Source organism: Crotalus tigris, unplaced genomic scaffold (genome assembly GCF_016545835.1).
Source record: "Crotalus tigris isolate CLP2741 ecotype Arizona unplaced genomic scaffold, ASM1654583v1 scf7180000024281.4978605, whole genome shotgun sequence".
NCBI lineage: Eukaryota > Metazoa > Chordata > Lepidosauria > Squamata > Viperidae > Crotalus > Crotalus tigris.
The window spans coordinates 3931531-3959077 of record NW_024100453.1 but is presented as its reverse complement, the minus strand read 5'-3'; the positions used below and the strand labels follow the sequence as shown (position 1 = coordinate 3959077).

Below are 27547 nucleotides of genomic sequence, written 5' to 3'. Positions count from 1 at the left end.
CTATTTCTATTTGTAGGTCTTTGTATTTTGTTATCTTCTCCAGTTCTTTCTCGTCTATTCTGCTGTCTCCAGGCACTGCCACGTCCACTAACCAGACTTTTTTGTCTTTCTTATCGACAATTGTTAAGTCTGGAGTGTTATGTTGCAGGTGCTTGTCTGTTTGAATTCTGAAGTCCCAGAGCAGTTTAATTTTATCATTTTCTATGACTTTCTCTATTTTATGATCCCACCAGTTTTTGCTTACAGGCAAATGATATTTTTTGCAGATCTTCCAATGCACCATTGTTGCTACTTTGTCATGCCGCTGCTTGTAGTCAGTCTGTGCAATCTTCTTGCAACAGCTTACCAGGTGGTCCACTGTTTCTTCAGCTTCTTTGCATAGGCGGCACTTACTGTCTGTTGCTGTCTTCTCAATTTTGACTTTATATGCATTTGTCCTTAAGGCTTGGTCTTGTGCAGCCAGAATTAGTCCCTCGGTCTCTTTCTTCAATTTTCCTGCTCTTAGCCATTGCCAGGTCTTGTTATTATCTGCTTTCCCAGCTATTTTTTTAATGTATTGGCCATGTAGTGCTTTGTCTTCCCATGCTTCTATTCTGTTCTTCATTTGGTCTTTCTTGTAGGCCAGTTTGGTCTCTCCAGTAGTCAGTAAGCCTTCCTGATATACTAATTTCAGTGCATCTTCATCATTGTTCTTCAGATATTCTTCCAAAGCCATTCCACGCCCACCTATTTGCCTTGGTAGATAAAGTCTGTCAATGTCACTGCGTGGATGAAGGGCATGATTCATTGTCATTATTTTTCTGGTCTTCCTATCCATTGCTTTTAGTTCTGCTTGAGTCCAGTCCACTATTCCAGCTGTGTACCTAATGACTGATTGCTGGATTTGCCCAGGTGTTGATTGCCTTTATGGTATTTCCTCCATTGAGTTTGGACTTTAAGATCTTCTTCACTCTCTTGATGTATTCACCTCTAATCTTTTTCTTGACTTCAGTGTGCTTGATGTTGTCAGCTTGAAGGATACCCAAGTATTTGTAGTATCTTCCTCATCCAGACTCTTAATGTTATTTTCGTGGGGCATCTTGATTCCTTCAGTTTTCACTATTTTTCCTTGTTTGATAGTAAGTGTGGCACATTTGTCCAAGCCAAACTCCATTACAATATCTTGGCTATATATACGGACAGTGTTGAGCAGCGATTCTATTTCAGATGATGTTTTTCCATACAGCTTCAGATCATCCATGTAAAGGAGATGGGATAGTCTGGTAGATGTTTTTGATGTTTGATAGCCATGTCCTGAGTTATTCAGTATTGTTGACAGAGGAAACAGTGCAATAACAAATAGTAATGGTGACAATGAATCTCCTTGAAATATTCCTCTCTTGATATTAACCTCTTCCAGTCTCTCACCATTGATCTGCAACTGTGTCTTCCATTGTGCCATCGATCTTTGCACAAATTTTCTGATGTTTCTACTGACTCCTGTTATTTCTAGGCACTTGATTATCCAGTCATGTGTATTATTATTATTATTATTATTATTTCATAATCATATTTATTATATTCAACTCTCTCTCTCTCTCTCTCTCTCTCTCTCTCTCTCTCACACACACACACACACACACACACAGACACAAACACATATTGATCATCTTCCATTTGCTTGGCTGTTGCCATAGCCATCCACTCTATCCCATTATTTTGGTGGCATTTTGTAATAGATGAAACTTGATGTTTTAACAAATAAAGACAGTCACATCAATTACTGTATTTTTACTACAGTATTTGTATTTCTCAGCTGCATGAACTTGTGACATTACCCAACAGAATAGATTGTGCAGGTCATGTGGTAGCAGGGACTGGAGACACAGCAGGGAGTGGCACTAAACTCTGCCACTCTGACAAGAAAAACTTACCCACCTGCTTTACAGCACTGCAACCACATTTGCATGACTCAGAAGAATTGGTACCAAACAATAAGGCTCACAATCCTAAAGAATCAGGGGGAGATGACACAGCATGCTAACTATGCTGTGCAGATGAAGCAAGTTGGACCTGTTGTTAGAAGCATCAGGAAACATAAAGAGAAAAAACATGGTCACAGAAAGCAGTTTTCTTACAAATGATATGTAACGGCTTTGCAATTAGCCTCTTCCTGCATTTTTTTTAAAATCCCTCTCTAGCCTGTAGCATGGGCTTTTTGCTACTGATGTTGTACTGTTTTTTTTATATCACTATGTTTTTTCACTTTGTTTTATTTTATTAAAAAGATAAAGGAAAACAATATAAAAATACCTTTTTTTCTAATGTTGGTCAACCTTAAACACCTGAATAGAAATTGTGGTGCACATTAACAAATAATACTGAAATAAGAGTTTGATTCTTAAAATAATCACTTGCTCCGCAATGTATTTGTACATATGCATTTTTATGTGCATGCTTTTTGTATATAGAATGTACACATAATATTGATGAAAAGAACTGCAGTTGCAAACTTCATTTCTTCAGTAAACTACCTACCTCTTTTTTTGCAGGTTAATCTTAATTGGGCTATTATTTGCTGCACAGAAATAAATGTTATCATAATGAGTTTTCTCATTCAGAGTAACCCAGGCAGGAGTCTTTTTTCCATCTCCCCCACAAAAAAAGCTATGTGTATCAGCATGTCAACACCTACTATTTTTGCCAATGCACTATTAATAGAGTGATTTGAAAGTGTGCTGTGGATGGCTACAAAATGATTGATAGCACATCAAACTAGGGTAGGTTCTGAGCCAAGCCGTTCACAAGCATGTGATTGGTGTCACTAATGGTGGGAGAAAAATTCCATCGTGTGAAATTCAAGTTTGTGTGCAGAAGACTTTAACATTGAACTGCAAAAAGACAAAATGCACAATGAGATCATAATACTGTAGAGATGACTCAGTGGTCAGGATAATAATACAAGTGATATCAAAGTGAATACACCTTGGAGGCTAACTGCATTCTGACCAAATGTGCTGCTGTATCTCCTTTAAAGAGAAGGCAGCCAAAAGCAGCTATTAGCTTTGCTTCTCCAAGTAATAAAACCGCTTCACATATATATGTATATATTCCTGAATTTGTGGCTCAGTTATTGGTATCACTACTAATATCCAGACATATAGACAGATTGTACTTTAGAAATGTTAGTGTATTAGCTCACATAATTACATTTTCCCCCCATACCTTTCTTCCAAAAGAGTTTGAAGTCACACACAGAATTCTTCCTTTCTCTCACACACACATATACAAACACACATTATGTTCACAATAATCCAGTTAGGAAGGTGCAATAATGAGCAAGTTCCTAGGCAAAGAACCCCTAGCTGAATAGATTAAATGTGGGTATCTTTCCTGAAATTTAGCACTTATAAATAAATGAAATAAACATTTTTTCCATTCTTAGTTATCTCCACGAGAGCAATATAACCTTAAGTCTATTAGGTTGTTAAATGTAGACTTGTTCTTAAGTTAACTTGAACGTGTTATTTCTCTGAAATCTCTGTAGGTAATGATCTTAACAGATGTTTGTCACAAAATTGGTTATAAGACCAATCTGAACCTTCTTTTTAGACTTGTTTTTCTTGTACTGTGTAGTGCGGGAGAAACTACATTTAGAACTCAAGTAGATGACCTATGACCAATTGGGTCATCCTTTCAGGGATATTTCCTTCTTATAACCAATTGCTTTAATTGGAAGGGAAGGATTGGCAGTTAAAATCGTTAGATGAATTAAGGCAAGATAATATTGTTTACTCTTGGTTTCAGTATAGACAATTGTTAGATAGATGGAGTTTAGACCAAAAAGTTGGTATTACTTTAGAACAGTGGTTCTCAACCTTTCTAATGCCACGACCCCATAATACAGTTCCCCATGTTGTGGTGACCCTCAACCACTTATACATCACCGGGTGCCAGGGGCGTGGCCAAAGAAAAGGGGGGAAAAATGGCGGACAGCCTTGTTTGACGACCCCCATGAAATGGTCGTTCGACCCCAAATGGGGTCCCGACCCACAGGTTGAGAACCACTGCTTTAGAAGATGACAATTTGATAAAATAAATTAGAGATCAAAGTTGAGCTCATATAAAAACAGTTTATAATGTATTAGTGGAATTGGATTCAGAGACGGAATTAGTCAAAGATTGTATGATAAAATGGGCCCAAAATTTTCAAGAGCCGATTTTACTAGATACATGGGAGGCAATTTGGGTTGGGAATGTGAAGTTTACTCAGGCTCAAAATTTACGAGAAAATTTTTATAAAATGTTTTATAGGTGGCATTTGGATCCACAAAAATTGTCTCGTATGTATCCTAACTTACAGCCTAAGTGTTGGAGATGTGGTTGCTTAGATGCAACCTATTATCATATTTGGTGGACGTGTAGAAATATAAAAGCTTTTTGGATTAAGATTTGGTGGAACATTCAGAAGATTTTTAATAGAAAGATAAAGTTTATACCACAATTGTTTTTGTTAGGTATTGTTGAAGATTGTGATGTTAAAGAAACTATTTTAATGTTGAATCTTATTATGGCGGCAAGATTATTGGTTGGGCAATATTGGTGGAAAGATTCTTTGCCTACCATAGAAGAATGGTTGTTTAAAGTTGCTAATTTAGCAGAAATGGCCAAAATTTCTGCCTATTTGAAGGATCATTCACAAGAAAGATACATCTCGGTGTGGAAAAGATGGATAAATTTTGTACAGAATAAATATGGGATTAGAAAGTATCATTTAGTTTTTGATTAACTTATAGTTTAAATTGGGATTTGTTTGTATTTGAGTTAAAGTATTTTAGGGATTTGGTTATTGGTATAGTTGGATAAGCTTAGTTAGAATTTGTTTACTTATTTTTAACCCTGTAATCAGCTCTGGGAAGTGAGGGGGGGAGGGTTGGGGTGGAGGGAGGGAGGGTTATTGTATTGTAATACTAAATTTGTATAAAACTTTTCAATAAAAAAAGAAGGTTCAGATTTATACAGCTGGATTGTCAAGTTCAGTAGCAATCTTTCCCCCTTCACAGATCCTTTCCCCACTGCTGAGTTGAAGTACTAGCCATTCATCCTTAAGCAGACATTAAAAGCTGCCCGCATAACATTATCTGTTCCTATTGCCAGTTCCCATCTGCTGCTGCTGCTTCAAATCATTTCAGTCACCCGACCTCTCTCCAAAATAAAGGTGACCAAGCCTAACAAATCTGCCCTTGGAGAGCACTGGAAGAAGAAGGAAAATATTAATCTGGAACATCTAAGGACAAGCGAAGGCCATCTCATTTATGGGCTGAGAATAAGATGAAGGCCTTGTTATGAGGACATAACAGAAAAAAAAAACTGCCAAGGGCATTTTTGTGCTGTAGTTAATGCAAGTGGGGGAAGATTTTTAGTCTCTGTGACATGGCAATTTATTCATTTAGTAATTCTTATACTATAATTTTAGCCAACAACTTAATTCTTTTTAGCTCTTCCTTTATTTTGTGTCTCCTCAACTGAAACACTTTCAGTATGATTATGATAAGAACCCGACTTCACCAGACAGGGCAGTTCCCAACATTTGGACATGCAGCTAGAATAATTTGCTACAACAAAAGCAATAAAGAGACTCTTAGGCACCTCAAAGGTTAAATGACTTGTGAAATAGAAGTTACTTTATCTAAATATGTCGCAATAAGTCTGCTGATCCCCTCCAGCCCTTTTAAAGAGCAGGTTATAAGCAAATGTTTGGGGCATGATTTGTTCGCATGATCATTAATATTTTGAAGTACAGCATGTCTCATTTTGTGGGAGAAGGTGATGGGGAGAACTAAGAGAGATTTACAATTTACCACTGCACAATGCAAATAAAGTCGAAGATTTGCAAAGCTGTGAAACCTGTTGGACCATGGAGTGGAGGTGAGGACCATAAGGCTCATGTAACAGAAAGATCACCATACAGAAAGAAAAATGCATTTGGCAATGCTTGATCTTTGAAGAATTCCACAACACAAAACACCCCTGGATTATTAAGTACAGGAAAAACTGAAACAAAATTTCAAGCATGGGTATGGAGGTATATTACGTGGATGACATGTAAACAGAAGTTCACGAGTACCACTGGGAATTCTTCCCTCCCTCTGCCTCCCAGATTCAAAGCAGCATCTTTGTTACTTCAGATTCTATTCATGAAGGTCTCTCACCTCTACCAATTGCTGCAGTAGCATATACCAAGCTGTTATTCACTATCCTAGCTTACAGAATCTGTTAAGTGCAGAAAGATCTCTGGGAAGCTTGTTGCTTCTATTCTTGCTAATGGTCATTTTTGTTATTTTTACAATCAACCGAACAAAAGCATGCAACTTGAACAGAAAGCATGATGGGACAGGTATATTAGCAATTTCTTCTCTTTCCATTTTGTATGGAGTTTGGGTTTGGGGGGGTTGGGTTTTTTTTTTAATTGTTGTTACTTTGGAAGTCATTCTGTCGAAGTATCAATAGTAAAACATTTTTTGAAGGCACACACTGATGCAAGACACAGTACTGACTAGCCTGGGGCGTTTTCTGCTTCTTCTGTGTTTTGAAATCAACGGAAGTGCAGATGGCCAAAGGTCAGCTCTGAGCTCCTTTGGATAGACTTAGGAGTCAAGAAGGCAAGAGTGTAAACATGTCCTTAAAAATGCCTCGAGAGAGGTTTTTAAACAAATATAGCATCTCCATATTTTAGTGATATGATGTAAGATTATAATGTAGGGTTATATAATTCTATTTCTTAGTATCTTATCTGATATGTTCAAAAGATATAGATGAAAGCAGAATTAATTCATTGTTGGAACTAAAGCTTTGGCTTCCTTTTAAAATATTGTTACAGTAGTCTTACCTAACCTAGTGTCCTACAATAGCTTATATAAATTTTAACATCACCATCTAGTAGCACAGTGAAAGGTACCAGGTTATGTTACAGATTCTTTTAAAAGTATCTGCTTATCCAAAGGTTTTGGAAAGAGAAGCCACTCAACAGTGCTTCTCACACATTTTTATAGGTACACACAGTACACATTTGCATAGTGTCCCTCAGCATTAGTATAAATACCTTTGTTTATGTTTAATTTGACGGGGTTGCCATCTTTAAACTAAAACTGTATTCTGGTCTGTGACCATAATTAAAGATTGATTGATTAAAATAAAACTGTAAAAAACTTGCTTATGTTTCAATTGAATGCCATTCTTCTTATGTAAAAAGAGAAAGATCTAAAATAAAGCATACTTTACCATAAACTTTTTAAAACAAGGGACTACTTCAAAATGGACAAAACTCCATCTCATTTGGCACAGACGTCTGGAGAAAAAGGAAAAAAACAATGATAGTGTTTAAGAATGGGAAGGAAATGCAGGATATGTAACCACACAATTCTTATGCAAAACAAGCGCAACGTTTACTGTGAATTCGTGTATGGTGGCAGCCAAACATTAGGTAACCTAACGTGATTTCTGAGCGTCATTACGAATATCACTTCCACGGGTCTATGTTTTTGGTTTTTTTAACAAGGCGATTCTTTGGAAATCTGAACGCGAACTGAGCAGCTTTTTTAGATCCTCACTAACTCAAGAGGCGAGGGGGCAGATACAGAAAAAGTTCTTTATTTCATCGGACTCTAAAGCGAACCCATGAGAGGGGTGCCCCCTATTTTCGGTTCTTCGTCCCGCCTCCCTCAGCAGATCCCTCGGACGAATTGACTACAGGGATCTATTTTGCGTTAGAGACTTACCTCTACCACTGCGTCGCAAGCCCAGCCCTTCTTTCCACCACGGGGCTCAACACTCACGTGGAGCCTCGAAACTCCCCCCACCAAGGCACAAAAAGGCCCGCCTTTCAGCCGTTGGCCGCCTCTTATTGGCTGCTGCGAGCGGTTACCATTCCGGCGGCGGGCGGGCTCCTTTGTGACGCCACAATCAGCTGTTTGAACGTTCCAATTCCTGAGCCAAGATCAACTGGGGATTCAGCAATAACCGAAAAATAATAATACGAAAACTACATTTGGGGAGGGAGAGCGTCCTGATGTAAGGGCATCTGCATGCATTTTGCAGTATTGCATATCTTCTGGGAAGATCAGAGACACAATTGACATTACCACCGCAACCATCTCCTTTTCTTGCATATGTTTTTTTGGTGGGGTGTCTTTTAAAAAACAGCCCTCAGTTCTATTATGAGCCTTAGTTGTTGATTTCAATTAAAACTACCTCACAGACTTCGCCTAAAGCTCGTGCTTTTAAAAAAAACTTGTAGGGTTTGATTTACAAAACAGTTGATGACATTAAAAGGCAAGTGAAGGTAAGTGATGCTCTCCCCTCTCTCGGACAGTTTATTTTTAAACTTGAGTATCCTCTCTTTGTGGGAAAGAAACCACCTGCGGTAGATATTGTATGCTGTAGAGTGTAGATATTGCTCGTGTCTTTGTTTCTTTGTTTTCTATTTCTTTGATTCAGTACTGTACTGCATATTTTCTTTTTTGCAGTAGCGTATGGCATTCAGTTTTGATGCCGGTTTTCTTTCTGAAGGGAGATTTTTAATTCTCCTTTATATTTGGCAGTACATCTGTGAGCCTTGGTGCTTCGTTGATTTCTTGGTATATTGTTATGGACGCGTTGTGTTTTCATCTTCTGGTTAGCAGGCAGAGACCAAAGCAGCCTTATTTGGCGGTAGCAGAATAGACCAAGATCTTTGTTTTGAGTTGAGAAACCAGACTCGCTTGGTATGGCGCGAGGGGGGGGGGCGATTGGTGGTATCTTGTTTACTTTAAACCACTTGCAGATGAAAACTGCTGTGTGCGTGCGTATATCATATTAGTGTAAGATTTATGAGACGAGGACATCCCAGGTTTAAAAACAGGTGCGCTGTAAAAAAAAAAGAAACCCCACTTCATAACTATTCGTAATGAATATTGTTAGTTCATTCGGGAAAGGAATCGGTATTAAACAAAAGACTGTCGGGAAAAAAATGTCAGAAGGCGCCCGCGAGGAGCTCAGGATTTGAGCCGTTGATTTGGCTTCCTCAACCGACGGTGCAAAAAGAGCCTTTTGTCTTGACTTTCTTTGGGAACCGTCAGGAAGAGACGCAGCCGACCCGCAGAAAGGACTAAAATTCAGGGAGAGACGAAGGAAAAATGTAGGGAGGAGGAAGGGAAGACGAAAACATCCTTTGCCTTGTGGGTGCGGAGGTTCGCTTCTCCTTCTCACTGAGGCCATAGCAGCTGCTTACGGGTTGGAAAAGGTTCCTCCTAATTAGCTGCAGATCACAGCGGGGACTTCAGTTGTAGCCTTGAGCGCCAGGTTACCGTAGCTCTGCCAGGGAGGGATTACGCACCGCAATCCGGCCGGCTCGCTCTGGCTGTGTGGGGTTGTGGGGTGGGTGGGTTCCTACAGTTGATGCCCAGCTAGATGTAGCGCGACTGTTGGCCCGGTTGCTCGGTCTCTTCCTTCCGTTTGTTTTGCTTCGCTGGCGATTTCACCCTTTGTGGAGCTAGGCGAAGGGGACTGATCTGGGTTTAGAAGTACAGTATAAACCTGGTTCAGGCGTGTCCTTGAATAGATTCGGGTGAGGCGGAGAGCTGGAAAGAAAGGAATCTGGAACTCCTTCTTTATCTGAACATTGTTATCCCTGGCAAGTAACGTTGGGTAAGACCAGGCAGGGCCTTGCGTTTTCTTAAAGGACTTAACTGTTGAGTGACATCAGCTTCTGAATTAAAGCCCACTATGTCAGATACAATGAAGTAGGATGGGTGTCTTTTCTCTTTAAAGACGAAACGGAGCTGGGGGGGGGGAGGAGAGAAGGGGAGCAATCATGTTAAAGACAACTTTCTAGATCCGATTCCGAAGAAAAAAAGAACACTTAATTTCGTTAATTTCACTGTGATTTCTCCTCTTCTTCAAATCTCCGTTGTCTTCTCTTGCTGTTTCTTTTGTTATTCGCTTCTTGGTTAACGGATTAAGATTAAAAACTGATTTCTGTTGCTATTGGCTGCCTGGGACTAAAAGCCTGTGTTGACGTTCTCATAATTTGCATATGACATTGTGACGTCACCAAGGCCAGCCCTTTCCAATCTCCCTCCTCCCGCTCCCCACCTACGCATGCTGAAGCTGTCCTCTTTTGACCTGGGTAGTTGGCCTGTCACGTTTTGGAGTGCTGGAGTTGGGCTCAGGCCTTTGATAATTTGATGGAAGGCCTGATGGGAGCAATGTCACCTTTTTATTTTGGTACTGATGGAAAAGGAGGTTTGGCAGTGGCATCAAGTAAAACACAAGTGAAAGGCTGAGGATTGACATCAAAATCAACTTATCTTCATTACGGATAGTTTTGCAGTGTAGTTCATATTTGATTTCATATTTTAGCAAGCATGATTTAATGATAGTGGCTGGCAAATCTTAGATGTGATACTAAAATGGGATTTGCAAATGTGGGATTTTCAGAAAGCTAATGGAAGGGGTGTGTAGGTGTGGAAATTTGGATATAATTATGGCTGTTTTAAAATGTGACATTGCGACAATATCAAAATGCAAATTATGCTTCTGCATGCCCTATGTGTGTCCTTCCAACTTAGCAGAAATAGAATTCTTTCAATAAAGTTGCCTATCCATGACAAGTCATGGTAAGTGGGTAATTTGAAATTTACACACACACACACACACACACACACACACACATTATAAAACTATAAACTAACCTGCTCTGAATAGGAAAATTACTTATGTTCTATTATTTGGCATACTTTCAATGGCACATAATAGAAATAGCTATGACTCTAAAATTCTATTCCACTGAACATCTTATTTCTCAGCCCTTTCAGTGTCTGAGATTTCCATGGGCATTCCCTAATCATACACTGCTACTATGTCTTTATCTTGATCAGGAATTTAAAAAGTTATTTTACATTTAAACAGCACTAGGCCTCAAACCATGATTCTTTCTCTGTGTGAGAGGAAGGCAGGGGAACAGGTGTATTTATTTTGAGATGCCATTGTTACACTAAATATTATTTAATCAGTAGGAATGCATTCCTGAACTGGAAGAACTTGTTTTCATCTCTGCATTGATTAAATAATCAAGCAGCATTTCCCAACTTGGTACATTCCAGATGTTTTTGATTTTGATATTCTGGCTGAGAATTATCGGAGTCAAATTCTAGCACATCTGGAAGATAACAGGTTGGGAAAGTCTGAAGAGTAATTTCTAAAATGCAGCCACATTCAAATAGTCCAGGTTTGCTGAAATGTCAACAGTTTCAACATATATACCAAGCATCATAAGCTCTATAGCAGGGGTGTCAAACTGCTGGCCCATGGCCTGATATGTCATGGCGAAACAGCACCAACCCCATTGCTGGCAATGGAAAAAAAGTCACGATACCTCGTGACACATCACAGAACGTTGCGAGTTTGACACCCCTGCTTTATAGTGTTCATCTGGTCTGGCTGCCATCTGTTTTTATAGCACATGATTACATATGATACCAAGATGTCTAAAAGATGAACTAATAATGCTATGTTAAATTAAACCACTTGTAAAATAAAATAAAAGTATAAACATTATTTCAAGCTTTTCTCTGCAGCTGTATGAACTAGGAAAGTACTCAGAAGTTCATCTATATCCATGAAATTACAAATAATGGATTTGGATACACCAAGTATCTCAAAGATGAAGTGCAATTGTAAAATGTAAATGTATAGTAGAATTTTTGTGATATTAGTCATGTTCTTCTAGCTGTCGAGCTCAGCTATCAGCTATGTTTGATAGCAGTCTCTTAAATCCCTCTTATTTTAAGAAAAATATTTATTTGCTATAGACAAGATTGTAAAGTCTATGTCTTGATATAAGAAATACAGTTGAGTAGAGACACCAAAGTGAGAGGTGAAGTTATTTTTTGCATAACTCTCCTATCTGAATAGAAGCTGGTGAACTCCACAAAGATCATAAACACAGTGTTTTTATACTGTGATGGTGACCTTATGAGATTCTTAGGTATGTTTTGTAATGTTTTCCTAGGCAACCATTAGTGGCCATTCTGCTGTGAGGTTTCTACTAAAAAATCTTCATTCTAAAAATATTTTTGTTTTAAAAACTCTGACTTGGTTGATTACAAAAACAAGACCTACCTGCTCCTTTTTGTATCATTCTTCTCCCCTCTTATGATCTTATCTAACAGGATAATTTTGGAAAGCTCAGGCTTCATAAAACAGAACTCAGAAAAAGAATTAAGCTGTTGCTTGAAATGTTCAAATCAATGTATTGAAGTGTTTCACTTAACAACTACAGTACAAAATGTCATAAAATGGGGCAAACCTCACTTAACATTTGTCTCACTTAGCAACAAAAATTTTGGGCTCAATTGTGATTGTAGTTTAATAACTACTTGTATGTCTAATGCATTTTCATAAAATTTAAAATAAGCCAAAAATGTTGCCTACTCAATAAATTTGTTTAAAATTAAAATGCTGAATGAGATCTTTTTCTTTGATGTAATTCATTTTTCCCTGTTTTTTCTCCCTCCCTCCCTCCCTCCTTGGTATCATGTAGTAACAACTTTGGAACACAGGAGGTTATCTTACCCTTTGTATCTCTTTGCCAAATATTCTTTCCTAGTTTTTTCCCCCAATTTTTCAAGGGCAAAAATATGGAAGTGCAATCAAAATGAAATAAGAAATTGATTTCCTGTCTAAATTATACACCAAACACCTTTCTGCAGCCTGAGAGCCTGCAAATATATTGGGATTCAATTAGGCTAGCTAGGAAATGTAAGAACTGCAGTCCCCACTTTTCTGAAGGAAATTGTGCTACATAGATTAGTTCTGCAATAGCCATTTCAGCTTTTGTCATTTTTTTGTTGCTTGTATAATAAGTACTGTAATAGATGTTTTCCTGAGTGAGATCAATTTTTGCATTCATATACTTTTAGTGAAATTGATGAAGTGAATGAGACTATATTTTGCATTTCCATTTTCTCACACACCAAGAAACTGCAGTATATATTGGTATTATATTTTAAACCTGGCCTGTTTATTGCCTCATACAATCAAGCAACATTAGAACATTTGTGTATAAATTAGTATCATCTTTCTGATAAACTTTAACATAGGATTTCAGGGTATATTGGTCATAAGCACCGACAGTCATTTGATTGTTCAGAATTATAGTTATCTGTTTTACATCTTTGCCCAAGCCAATGGATAACCTAATACGTTTAAAATTACCAGGGGTGAGGTAGGAAATTAAAGATTCTTACAGTAAAATAAAAATGAGAGAGGCAAATATATGAATATTGTAATTCCACAAAATTTCCCTCAAAAGAAAAAGTATTTGTATTGGCTGCAACTCTTTCTTTTTTTGGTCATAGATACAGATAATCCTCAACTTATGATCATTTGTTTAATAATCATTCAAAGTTATGGCATTGCTTTAAAAAAGGACTTGTGATGGGGGTTTCCCACTTATGACTGCTGCAGCATCCCCCACAGTCATGTGATCACCAACTAGGTGCTTGGCAACCAGTATGAATTTGTGACGGTGCAGCATCTTGGAGGGATGTGTGTGTGTGTGTGTGTGTGTGTGTCTGTGTCTGTGTGTGTGACATGATTACCATTTGCAACTTTCCCTGCCAGCTTTTGACAAAGACAACGGGAGGAGCCAGATTCATTTAACAACCATGTGATTACCGTAATCACAGCAAAAAATCATAAAACTGGGCATGATTCACATAATTACTACATTGCTTAATGCTGGAAGCTCCGGTCTCTGTTGTGGTCATAAGCCACAATTAGTATTGCCTACTAATTAGATACACTTTTTCAGTTAAAATTAAAAGAGGCACTCCACTCTTCTATCCAGAAAAGTTTACTTAGGATAAGTTTTTTCCCACCTCACTCACAAGTAGATCAGTTCCTGATTGGGGAGAGGGAAATGATGCTCACATAAATTTGTGACAAGGAGGAATAAAATTACCCCAATGTAAGAGATGCATATAGACATAGCAGAAATCAAACTGGAGGGAAGATCTAGAGCAGGGGTGTCAAACTGCCAGCACCAGATGCATCATAACGAAACCACCCCCACCCCATTGCCGGCAATGGCAAAAAAGTCACGATACATCGCGACACAGCACGTGATGTTGCGAGTTTGACACCCCTGATCTAGAAGCAGTGTATGGTTAAGTTGTATAAACATTAGAAAGGGAAAAGACAGGACAAGTTTTAAAGCATTTCTATTTTTATAGAAAGACAGACTTCAGTTGATGGTTTTCCATTTCTCAAGTGTATAATTGGGCTGATACAGCTGGCATTGTGCTTTGATGGTGATTCAAGGGGAGTGTCCCTTAGGCAAGCCTCCATGAAAATTGCTTTCAATCGATGAAGAGGCCATGCTGCTTTCCTTCCCTTGGGACAGTGGCTTTTGCATGCAGATAGAAATAGTTGTGATATGAATCAGTCACCTGAGGCTGATTGGCTTCACTTTGTCTCCATCAAGGAAGAATAAGATGCCTAATATAAAATTTAATTTTTTGAAAAAGGAAGAGCAATATGTCTCTTCAAGATGAACCATCTTGCTAAGGCAGATCTGTACCCACTACTGTTCAAACAGAGGCTGGTGGGTCTTTTGTCAAACAGAACACCCTCCTTGCTGGTCCTTCCTTAAAAAAAAGTTGGGCTAGATAGCCTGCAAAATTTTGGTTCTATGTTAAAACTATGATTCTAAGTTAATCTGGACAATACAGAGTTTAACAAGACACCAGTGTGGGCAGGCAGAAACTATCCAAATGCGTTGTTTCTGACTACATACTGAAGAGCTTCCTCTGGAAGGATGTTTTAGAAGGATTGGTTGTGTCTGAAAGGTTTGAGGTTGAGCAATTGGGTGAAGAAGATTACCCAGTGTATTTTAAGTTCCATACCAGAGCTTGGAAGGCTGTAACTGGTCCTTATGCTGGAAAGGGGAGGAAAGTCACTGTCTCCCATGAGTTTAATCTCCTCTCCCTGACAACAGATGGTATTAAGTTTACTGATCCATAATCCCAATGGTATCGTTTCCTTCTCCCCCCTTGAAAGGGAGAGGGGGATGCATATGTTTATCCCCCATCCAGCCTTATCCTGGGGCAGATGCTTTCAGAACTGGGTCACCTACAGATGTCTACTCAGCAGGTTTATTTTTCTCGTGCCCCCAGCATAGCCACATTTCTAATATTTCTGATCCTGAAGGTGCTTATGCATCTCTGTCTAGATGTTCACAAGTAAACCCTGCCATGTAATGCAGTTTAAGGGGATTCTTGGGGCCAGCATAAAACAAAGGTTATGGCTACTACCGATTTATGATTGGTTTTATTTTGAACAGATGGGACTTTCAGTTAAATTCAGCAGTTGTACAAGGCTCCTGTTAGTGTTTCAGCCAGCTCTGCTTTTTTCAGAGTACTCTGTTCCAAGGGATCTGTGGGGAAGGGTCAAAAAATCAAGATGGTTCCCATGACCTAGAAAAAGGGCATGGTGGTGCTTCAATTGCTTAGTTGTTGCCTTTTTCACACACACCTCACACTCAAATGTTAATGGTTTTTTTTTATTTTTCTTCTCTAATGCTGAAAATCAATGAGGCTTTTCCGTCTTTAGTGTACTATTTTGGAGGCTTTTTCCACTACTGATTTTTTTTTTAATATTCTGAGAACCTTTATTTTAATGGTTCTATTCTGAAAAAAGGATAACACTTTCTTTGAATCAAGCCTGATTTCTGCTCACTTCAAGAGCACACCCATGTAGTTGCTTTGGCAAGAATATTTTATGGATGTTTTTGCAGATATTTCCTGGTGGTCTTTCTAAGTGTTAACTGAGTTCACTGGTTAGCTTTTAAATAAATAAAGCTAGGTGCTGCTTGGTGAATGCCTTAGGTCTAGGACTAAATGTGGTACTCATCCACTGTGTATACAAATTAATTAATAGCATGTGTGTGTGTGTGTGTGTGTGTGTGTGTGTGAGTGTGTGTGTGTGTGTTTGTTTGTTGCCCTGGATCTTTGGTTCCCCCCAAGTCTAGGTCATGTGTCATCTTTGATTCTGGACAAGGAGGCCTTCTCCTGGACTAAGTTGGTGTGCAATTTGGGAGTCCTCTTGGACTCACAGCTCATGCTCAAGGTATTAGGTGGCAGCTCTGGCTAGCAGGGCCTGTGCTCAGTTGTTTCATGTGTGACAATTTAACCTTTCCTGGACCGGGAGGTCTTGCTCAGAGTCATTCATCTTTGGTCACTTCCCAGTTGCATTTCTGCAACACACACTACAAGGGGCTGCCAGTGAAGACCACTTGGAAGTTACAACTGATCTACAATGTAACAGCATATGCAGTGATTGATGATACCCCTAGGTTTACCCATGTTACATGCTTGTTACACAAGCTGCACTGGATTCCAGTTTCCTTCCAGATGGAATTCAAAGTGCTGTTTATTACCTTCAATGATATGGGGTCTGGTTATATGTGAAACTGCCTCTCCCTAAGAACATCTGCCAATTCTACCAAATTGAATAGGATGTCTAGTCTCTTCCCATTAGTGTTGCCATCTGTGGGATCTAGGAAGTGTGCCTTTTCCATGGCAACCCCTTCCCTATAGAGCACTCTTCCTCCCGAAATTTGGCAGGTCCCCACAATATTAAACTTCCCAAAAGGACTCACAACTTGGCTTTCCCAAGTTGAGTGAGTGCTAGGACAGAATGAGCTAAGATTAGTTCTGGTACCAGGGTTTATTATATTTATTATTTTTGTTTTAATATCATTGGTTTTAATAATTTTATTGTACAGATGTGGTTTTATCTCTTTAAATCTGCATTTTTCCCCATCCTCACTTTGAAGGGTCAACATAACAGTATTATCAGGATTAGCAGATGTTAATCATCTCCGTAAACCCTTTTCAATTGCAAGTATATTTTACTTCCAATTTAAGAGGGAACTTTGTAAGATCTCTTGATAAAAGCCTTGACACTGAAATAATGGTGAAATGGAAGGACTCATCTCACGAGTTAATGTGATTACAATCCAAATTAAATTTAAATACATCTCTCTGATCCAAATTAAACATAAACAGGATCAACCTCTGTGGGTCAAACTATGTGCATGTCCACCATTCCAAGTAAATGCAAGGTAGATAATATATTGTGTTTGTGATGTAAAATCTTTATAGTAGAATGCTCTCTTGAATTCTAGCACCTTGTATCAGGAGACCATGGATTTCAACCATATTCCATGTGCCCATCCATATGTTTTTCATTGTAATAAAAGCTAGTAGAAAGGCTGTGACTTTTGGCAAGTAACAGCTCCAGTTATTGTCCCATTTGTTGGTTTTATTTGCAAATATGCAACCGTTCCAATCAACACTGGACTATGAGCCAGCAGTGTGCTGCAACAGCCAAAACAAGCCAAAACAGTTCTAGGCTGCATTAACAGAGAGATAGAATCAAGATCATCTGAAGTGTCAATGCCACTTTATAATGCCTTGGTAAGACCATACTTGGAATAATGAATCCAGTTTTGGTCGCCACAAAAGTAAAAAATGTTGAAACTCTAGATCAGACATGTCAAACTCACGACGTCATCTGACATCACACGACGTATTGCGACTTTTTCCCCATTGCCAGCAATGGGGTGGGCATGCTTTCAGTATGATGCATCTGGCCCATGGGCTGGCAGTTTGACATGCCTGCTCTAGATAGAGTGCAGAGAAGAGCAACAAAGATGATTAGGGGGCTGGAGGCTAAAACATATAAAGAACAGTTGCTGGAATTAAGTATGTCTAGTTTAATGAAAAGAAGAACTAGGTGTGACATGATAGCAGTGTTCCAATATCTCAAGGGAGTCAAGCTATTCTCTAAAGCACCTGAAGGCAGGACAAGAAGCAAAAGATGGAAACTGATCAAGGAGAAAAGCTAGAACTAAGGAGAAATTTCCTGACAGTTACATTAATCAGTGGAACAACCTACCTCCAGAAGTTGTGAATGTTCCAACACTGCAAGTTTTTAAGAAGAGATTACACAACTATTTGTCTGAAATGGTATAGGATTTCCTGCCTCAGCAGGGGGTTGGACCAGAAGACCTCCAAGATCCCTATGAACTCTGTTATTTCTGTTATTTTGTTAACATCCTTCATTTCTTCACATCTGATGTAGATTTCTTAAAATTCTTTCCTGGCTCCAGTTCCTTTGAAAATATAACTCCCATTTGTGTGTGACTTAATATTTATTCACTTCTTTGAAATTTAATTAAAGAAGCAACTCTCCAGAGGTCGTATGGCAGATGGTTCACAGAACTATATTTTCTTTGCAGCAAGTATTTCCCCTTTTTAATGGAGAAAAAAATGATCAGGCAATTTTTAGATTCATCAGCTGAGTCAAATAATAAATGAGAGTATCAAGTGAATTTCAAAGCTTCATTACCAGGAATTTCTCTAATGAAATCCTGAGTTTTGTATGGTATCCTTCAGCCCATTTAATATTCTGGGTTTTTCAATGATGCTGGTTAGGGTATTCTGGGAATTGAAATCCACACAATTAAAAATTAGCAAGGTTAAGAAACATTACCATAGTAGAAGTCAGATTGCTATGTAGTGAGGAAGCCAACTAACAGAGTATGGAAAAAATAAACATATATTCCAGAGTTTCTCATTCAAAAAATGCAAGAGAAAAATCATCCAGGTGAGATAAATAACACAAGTCTGTCTGAAGCTACAAATATATATATATATGACTGTTTAGCACTTCCATGGGAGAGCATCAAGAAATACCAGGATTGAGGGCTTCACTGGAGTACTGATAAATTTCTCAGAAAACAATAATAGCAAACTTTTTCTGTACTGTAGCCAAGAAAGGTGTTTGTTTTTATGCAGTCACCATAGTATTTTTACTTTTATAGTCACCTAAAAAGCCTGACTTGTTCATTTTTAGTTGTTGCAAGCAATACAGAGAGAAGACTTTAGTGAAGCATCACTAACACAGATTGAGGATTGATGTGACGGTAATTACATAACAAAATGAATGAAAGAAAGACAAATTGGCTGCATTCACGCAACATGCTGAACCAGGTCTTCTCCAACATGACGAGTGGAGAATCCACCAATGGTTTTGCTTGTCTTCTGCCCGTAGACTAAGTCAGCCAATTTTGCTCTGCCTCTTCCTGGGTCCTCCCATTTCCCAGTCTCGACTTAGTCTACAGCCCGTTCAGACAGAATTATTTGGCTCCAGAATCAATCCTTTGAATCAGGTCGTATATTACCTTTATTTTAACTTCATTCGAAGGGGGGGAGGAGTAAAAGACAAATGGCTGTTCGTTTGTTTTTTCCCTTGTCTGGTTGAGTGCAAATGGCACACCTTAGAAGTTCACAGGGCCTTAAGGCAATACATTAAGTGAACTGCACCCTTCCGCAAATCAGAAGCCCTGTTCGTTTCCTTCCAATCACACGCAAGAGGTCAAATGGTCACAGCATCCACAATCAGTAGATGGATCAGGAAGTGCATAGCAATGGCATACCAGGGACAGTTGCTAGCAGTTCCCAGACAAATCATTGCACATTCCACTCGAAGCGCTGCCACTTCAGCAGTGGGGCGACTCACGCACCGACTGAGGAAATATGTAGGGCAGCGACGTGGGCCTCGCCTTCTCCCTTTATAAGACACTACAAGTTAGATAGGTTCGCATCTGTGGAGGCCTCATTTGGCAGGAGGGTCCTCCAGTGCATAGTATCAGAGAATGGCACACAGGCCCAGACTGCTTCCCACCCGCAGGGACAGTGAGGCTTTGGTATGTCCCATTGGTGGATTCTCCACTCCTCAGGCTGGAGAAGGGGTGTTGTCTTACCTGAACACCTTTTCTCAGCATGATAATGGAGAATCCACTCCCACCCTTAGGGCCAGTCAGGTCCTGTGCAGGGAAGAGGATTGAGCCAACAAACAGTAACATAGACAATGGCTTTCGCCTCAGTCGAGACTGGGAAATGGGAGGCCCCAGGAAGAGGCAGAGCAAAATTGGCTGACTTAGTCTGCGGGCAGAAGACAAGCAAAACCCATTGGTGGATTCTCCATCATCATGCTGAGAAAAGGCGTTCAGGTAAGACAATGCCCCGTTTCAAACATGCTTAAACTTGGTTATTATTACATCTTTTCTTTTTATTTTCTGCATTTTAACATGTTATAGACAGAGTCCATGTGGCTATTGTTCAGTACATTAGGGCTACCAGATCTGGCCTGTCAAAAGTTTTACCACTAACAGCAGCAATGAAATGCTTCTGTCTTGATGTCTGCAGCCCAAATATGGTAATCCTAGAGTTATGTCAAGCTAAAAAATGGGTTGAGTAACCAAGAGAGCTGGGTGAACAGAGCAACTTTGCATTACAAATATGAAACAATGTGATGTTTTGTTGTGTTCTGGGAAGTAAAATTTTGGGAGATTAGCTACTGAGGCTCTGAGAACTCAAAATGACTTTAGTGGCAAACAATGATCCTTTGAAACAGGACACATTTCATAGAAGTGGGGACAAACTGTTTCCTTGGAGAGCATTTTTTTTAAACCAAAAACTACATTGACCTTTGAGCACAGGCCAGAGGTTGCCTGCCTCCCTCCAAATGGCAGGATAATAAAGGTGAAATATATATAAATATATATTTATATAAATAACTAATGCCAAAAATTGGGTAAAGTCTATAAAAAAACTATGATAGGTTTGGAAAGTAATTAGAGCATTCATTAGTTGCTAATATGATTGTTTATCACATTCAAAGTTGCTGTTTCTTGGAACTCTAATGAGGGCTCGAAGTGCATACTCTAGGTTTCTCTGGAGCCACCTGAAGTCCTGAAACTTGTACACTTCTGCTTTATCTAAACACAAACATTTTACAAATCAGAGTCCTCTTGCACTTGATGTGGGAAGGATTGCAGTGGTCTCTGGCCACTTCGCAATTATTAAAGATATGCTCTGTTCAGGTACTCTTTTGTAAATGACTTTAAACAGAGAGTATGTGATCCCTGTCATTCCTCTGGCATCCCTTGTTTGGTCAAGCCCATGAAACACATGAGCTGGGAGCATGACTGTAAAAAAAAGGCCTTCTAAACACCCGATTATCGTGGAATCTGATTTGGAAGGAGCCATTTAAGGTCACAGAATCCCATATCCTGCTCAGTGCAGGAATTCATGAGTTTCTCCCTTATTATTTAGCCTAGCAGTTTGGTAACTACTTTTTCCACAAATGTACCATTCTTTTGAAGAAAAAGCAGTCTGGCCTTTTACCACTTACTATTGTGAAAATATGATGCAAGCAATGCTTTGTTATTAGCAAACATGCCAGGCTCTTGTTTTGGATAAACTTCTGCTTTAATACTCAGAATTCCAGCTAGCATGGCAGTCCCAGTGCTTGGGAAGCTCATGTGCCATGATCGTTTTTCACACTCCTCCTTCTCAGCCATCTCCCTGCTATGTGATGGAAATGGACCCTCATCCCCACCCAATACTAGTCTTGCCAGTTCTTTTTTCAGTGCCATTAATGGCACTAAATTACAAGACAATTTGCTGATGGAATGACTAAAGAAGATCCATCAACTTCCTTGCTGAACTTCTCTTTGAAGGATTCCATTCAAGACTGGAGCTCCTGGGGCTTTAAAGGAATCCTGGAAAAGTAACATTTAGGTACTTGATTATAAAACAAGGATTTGTGCAAACAACCTCTTCCCTAAAGATGATTGGGGGACTGGAGGATAAAACATACAAAGAACATTGCAGGAACTGGGTATGTTTAGTCTAGTGAAAAGAAGGACTATGGGTGATGTGATAGCAGTGTTCCAATATTTAAGGGGCTGCACCAAAGAAGAGGGGCTCAACCTATTCTCCAAAGCACCTGAAGGTAGGACAAGATGCAATGGATGGAAACTAATTAAGGAGAGAACCAACCAAAGAAAAAAATCCTGAGAGTTAGAACAATTAATTAGTAGAATAACTTGCCTCCAGAAATTGTTGCTCCAACACTGGAGGTTTTTAAGAAGAGATTGGACAACCATTTATCTGAAATGATATAAGGTTTCCTGCTTGAGCAGGGCGTTGGACTAGAAGACCTCCAAGGTCTCTTCCAACTCTATTCTTTATTCTATTATTTTCCTCTTAATTAGAATTCCTCCACAGTCAGAATTGAAAAAGAGTGACCTACTCATAAAAGGACCTTCATACTTGGCAGTAGCATATATCTAGAACCAACTTTTGAATCCTTTGCTGTTTGGCATTTTATATGAGTTCCATACATTGCTATTTTTTTAAAAAAAAAAATTACTGTGCTAGCACTATAACTAATTCCTATTAGTGCTAATACTTTTGCCCAGAACAACAGTCCTATGACAAAAATGCTTTCTTTTATCTTCCATCAACAAGGCTGCAAAAGACGTTTGCTTGCATCTTCTGCAGTACCCAAAGGCCATGGCTCTGAGTCAAACATGGTTATTTTAGTATGTAAGGCAAAGTAATTCCACAAGCACCTCCCCCACCTCCAGGCAGCATAATAATAACATTTTACTAGGCAATACGATGCTATCAAATTGGCTGCCCGAGACAGCTCTAAATGTATCTAACTAAAGCTGTATTGAATAAGCCTACCATCTGCTCAGAAATATAATTCAGGTTGTTCTGAGCCTGGAACATACAAGACCTCCACTAGATATGAATAACTAAGAATAGGCAATCACATTCCATTGACCACATGAGAAATAGCTTTTGCAAACCAATAGTATGATCCTAAACGTGTTTACTAGAAATATGATAGAGACACTGTAGATAGTTATTTGCTTATTTTATTTGTTTAAATATATGTCTGCCCATCTCACAGCAGTGACTCTGCCTAGGAATGTATATATGCTTAGGAATGTTCCTCTTAGAAGTCTGTTGAAATAAATTGACTTTGTTTTTAAGGGTAAACAAAACATAAGATTGGAGATATGAGTTAATGTCAATATACATACCATAAAAATAACAGATAAATGATTCCTGTGCCAAGTTGTTCATTGTCTTCTGGGATCTATCTTGTGCTGTTTACTCCTCTTACCGGATTCATTCAGGGATGTTAGCGTAGATACAGGTTTGCTGGCATCATAATGGCTTGCACTGAAGTTCCCTCCCTAGGTAATTGCTTCAGACCAAACTTGCCATGGATAGGTCCCAGAAGACAACAAACAATAGGCTTGAGATATTGGTAGAACAAATGTCATCATGGAAAGAAAGGCACCCATCTGTTGCTGAATGAAACCATCTTTTTGTGCAAATTTAACTGGATGAGACACATTGGGATGTAGAAAATGTACCTTCTGTAGATAGTAGAAGTGATGGAGGGAACTCTAGAAAAAAGGCCTCATTTCATTAAGATGTGATCCATATGTTCCCTCGTATGAACAACGTCTAGAGCAGGGGCAGGCAACCTTGGCTCTTTTATGGCTCATGGACTTCAACTCCCAGAATTCCTGAGCCAGCATGGCTCAGCTTGGAAACCTCTCCCTGTCCCCTCAGCGTGGCTGGCTCAGGAATTCTGGAAGTTGAAGTCCACGAGCCATAAAAGAGCCAAGATTGCCTACCCCTGGTCTAGAGTACATGAAGAACATTTTTGGTTGGGAAATCACATCCTACCAGTTCTGAGCCAGAATTTCCTTTCCTAAATTCTTCACTCCAGAATTCTCTCTAGGATAGGTTCTATATCATTGCATCTTCTAAATGGGTGAGATATGCATTCTTTGAGATAAATTAAGTGTAGTTTTAGAATTCTAATCTGCCAAAAGAGTTTGGCAATAACAACTGCAATCAGAAACATCTGGAGGACAACATTGGAGAAGAATGGGATATGAGAAAACCAGATTGAGCCTACAATCCTATCCTGTCTGCCAGAGTGTCCTATTCAATGGGATTTAGTATTGAGTATATAATCCTGGTTAAAGATAATAATAACCTTTTTACCAATGGAAAGTAGAAGTTGGAGATTAATAATGGATATAGCCTCAGGGAGGTGGAAAAGCTTTCTTTCTCCAAAGCCTTACCTTCTGATCCCAGAAAGGCACAATTCAGGTTGGCTGAAAGGTCACCCCAGGCTTTGCATGGCATTTACATGTAAGTAACTGGAGCCCAAGGAAATTTAGGTAGCTTGTTTCTGCAAAGTTTAAGTTCCTCTTTTGGGTTCTTAATCTGCCCCAAACCTCAAATGCATACATGCAGACAAAAATGATGAGAGGTTTTTTTGGTGGGGGAACCAACTGTGAGGGAAAGAAATAGAAATGCAAAATATATACTGTTAGACTACATATGGGGCCCGAGATACACTTTTTCTACCCTTTCCTTGGCTCTTCACGCCTTAGATAAGTGTCCAAATAATTACACTGTGTAATCCCTTTCTGCCACAGCATTTCAACTGTTTCCGGTACAGACCCACTTTATCATAAAATCATGCAGTTGCAAGGTAGAATAGGAACCATTGTGCAAGGTCTGTTAAAGCATTTAGAACAGATGAAGTTCTTTCTGGTATCTAAGCAACTATTAACAATGTTAGCAGTGAGATTTGCATTATTAAACCTGAGCTTTTCAAGTACTTCTACATTATATTATAGGCATTCACATACATACATATCACACACACACACACATAAGTATAACCATTCTACAAACTGTATTTATAGACTTCTCCCTTCAAGTGATTTTTTTTAATTGCATCCCTACATTTCTAGAAAATTGCCAATTGCTCTAGACAGTGTCAATTGATTTAATTTAATTTCTGGCCAGGTAGTCAGTAGGGCAACTGAATTTTTTCCTCTTTGTCTTATAGCTTGGCCATTCTGTCCATTTCAGGTTTTTTTTTTCCAGTTTCTTGTTTCTGTAAATATGGTAAGTGTGATTCATTGAAAATTTTTAATACTATAAATTCAGACTAAAATTTGTACTTTCAATACAAATTTCTCAAACTATTTAGCTTTTGCAAACGATTTTCCACCACATCTTTTTTTAAAAGCTTTTTTTTTCCTGAATGTGCATTTTAAAATTGGGTAATGAACTGTACTGACAATTGTAAAGAAATTTGGGGTGATTGGACAAAGTTTTAGGTTGTGTATCAGTTAAAATAAATAGGAAACTAAATAAGCTTGCATTCAAGAGTGAACTAAACATATTTCTTCCATCCTTACTATAATTTGAAGAAAATTATAATCCTGTTGGGATCTGTGTTACTAGTCATCTTACTACTAGGCAAATATTTGACAAAGATAATTTGATTGAGCCAATGTCAGAAAACCTGATTTACATAAAAGTAATCTATAAAAATGCTTCTGAAGATGTGTTACATTGAACTGGTAGGCTGATTTAAAAAAAAAATTTGTATGGTCAATATTAATGCACCTGGATTTTAAATTGTCTTTCTTAGTTGTTAAATTAATTGTAAATAATTTTAACTGCTGTTTCAAATAGAACTTTTGGCATTTTTAGTGTAGCTATATTTTCTTGGCAGAGCTTTAGCCAAAAAGGTGGCATAGATATATTTTTTGAAAATAAATAAATGTGTAATGAATGGACACAATTATTCATTAATTTCTCTGCTGTTAGTATGATAGACTGGACATAACTGAAAATCTGTAGTTTTGATGAAAATAAAAATGAGTATATTATTGTTTAATTAGTAATTAAGAAGTAAAATTGTTAATTCAGAATCTTTACTACATTCAGTTTGGAAGTGGAATTGAAACTTGGCAGTATCTGAGAGTGCTCTACCAAGTGAATTCCTGGATTTCTGATTCAAAGCCTTGGCTTAATGGTACCACTATAAAAAAACATTTCTAGCAAACAATTGCAAATGTTCCTATTATGAAATGGTAGCATAGTTCTGATCCATCCTTCTTTTGTAGCTAAGAGAGGAACCAGCTCTTGATGTTCTTCCATCAGTTTGGATGAATGCAATGCTTGCGTTCAAGTATTTGAAAAGATGGAAAGAAGCAAGCCTTTTGCTTTATTTACTAAGGGTGAAATAACTTTAGAGCCAATTCCACATAGCAATTAAGAATGCTGGACTTTTATTTTCAAATCTCTCTTCAGTAGAGGAAGTGACCTTCTGTGACTTCATCTCTTCAGTAGAGGAAGTGATCCCAGAGTCACTGTAAGGATAGCTGGCATACATTCTCTCAAAGTTGCTGTGAGGATAGCAAGCATGGAAATAATACTGGTCTTTTAGGTTTGGCTGGGAGAAAGTCAATGAATGTTAGCAGTAGAAGAAACTGTAGATTTAAATGATTGCTGTACCACAACATTCTCTGCATTAGTTTTCTACCAATCCTCATAAAATCTAGATCAGTGTTTCTCAACTTTTTTCAACCTTGACAACTTTAAGATGGGTGGACTTCAATTCTCAGAATTTCACAGCCAGAATGGACTTCAATCCCTTTTGCATGCTGTCTGGGAAATACTGACCTAGATAACAGAAAATTTGTTTGAGAATTATTTTCAACTAAGAAGAATGTGAATGAAATGTTCAAGGGTAGACTGCAGTGTTGCTTACATTAAGGGAAGGAGTCCCCCATTATCTGGCTTTTTCAAGATGTGAAAGCAGCCAGGAGGGCTTCATAATGATGGAAAGAAGGGTAACAATAAACCCTAATCCCAAAAACAGCCTTGCTGTTCACCAAAAGCAATAAGATAACATTTTAAAAATCAAGAAAAGTTTGAAATAAATTTTCAATTTTTCTGAAAATTAGATAGAAAAACATATTAGAAGAAAGCTGTTGAGGAACTGCAAGGCAGAAATGCATAACACTAGTTTAAATGTCAGATTGAAACCACAGACTGATTCTTTGGGGGGGGGTCTTGTAACAGTGGAAATATTTGCTGGGAGTGGGTGGGAGGATTTTTCCCCTTGAAGTTCTTTAATTGTAAAAGCAACCTATTTTCCCCAACCTAAAACCCACCAGTAAGTTGGATTACAAAGCTGATCATGTCCTATGGGCAAGATGACTGGGATGTCATTGGTTTTGTTGTCCAACTCATTTAGGGACATCCAGTAAAGAAGATTGGAATAGATTGACCACTGATTAACCTTTGTTAGTCTGTTTCTGGTATCTAGACTTAGCATAGCAAGCTGATAGTTAACAACAGCAACAATAAAATAATACTAACAATTATGCCTAGTGCTTTATAGCAATTGCAGGAAACCTTTTTGTGGGTGAGCAGATAGATTTGGGGGGAAAAGCAAAAACACAAATGCAAAAGAGCCTAGTGGTGGCACACTATGTCTGCAAGTAAAATAAGTGTGCTAAGTTGTTTTGTGTATTGTGTTAGTAAAAATGTCTGCCAAATTTCTGTTATAAAAGGATCCAATTCAGAAAACCACACAAAGAAACTTGGGGTTGTATATTATAAGACCTAATTATGGTAGAATGAAGTAATAAGTTAGTTGTATCACTGATCTACATAAAAGCTAGATTTTAAAGAAGGTAATAGATGAAGAAAAAGAGTCACTGGGTTAAGCAACAGCAACATGCTATAATTCCGTATTGTGGACAGTG

The 27547-nt window shown here is 38.5% G+C and overlaps 2 protein-coding genes across 9 annotated transcripts in view; one reads left to right on the top strand and one right to left on the bottom strand.

Moving 5' to 3' along the window:
• Positions 1-7884, bottom strand: part of PIGU (phosphatidylinositol glycan anchor biosynthesis class U) — a 100290-nt gene extending 92406 nt beyond the window's left edge. For all 4 annotated transcript variants that reach the window (XR_005554360.1, XM_039323738.1, XM_039323739.1 and 1 more), the window contains exons 1-2: positions 7758-7884; positions 7261-7327 (exon numbers count right to left, since the gene is read on the bottom strand). The gene's annotated coding sequence lies outside the window, so the exon portion shown is untranslated. The remainder of the gene's footprint in view (positions 1-7260; positions 7328-7757) is intronic.
• Positions 7885-7977: 93 nt separating this feature from the next.
• TP53INP2 (tumor protein p53 inducible nuclear protein 2) overlaps positions 7978-27547 on the top strand; it is a 36012-nt gene continuing 16442 nt past the window's right edge. The window contains exon 1 of one of the 5 annotated variants that reach the window (XM_039323741.1): positions 7978-8320. The gene's annotated coding sequence lies outside the window, so the exon portion shown is untranslated. Of the gene's footprint in view, positions 8321-9457; positions 9664-27547 lie in introns of those variants that run through there. The other 4 variants (XM_039323744.1, XM_039323746.1, XM_039323745.1 and 1 more) reach the window with 4 other exon arrangements.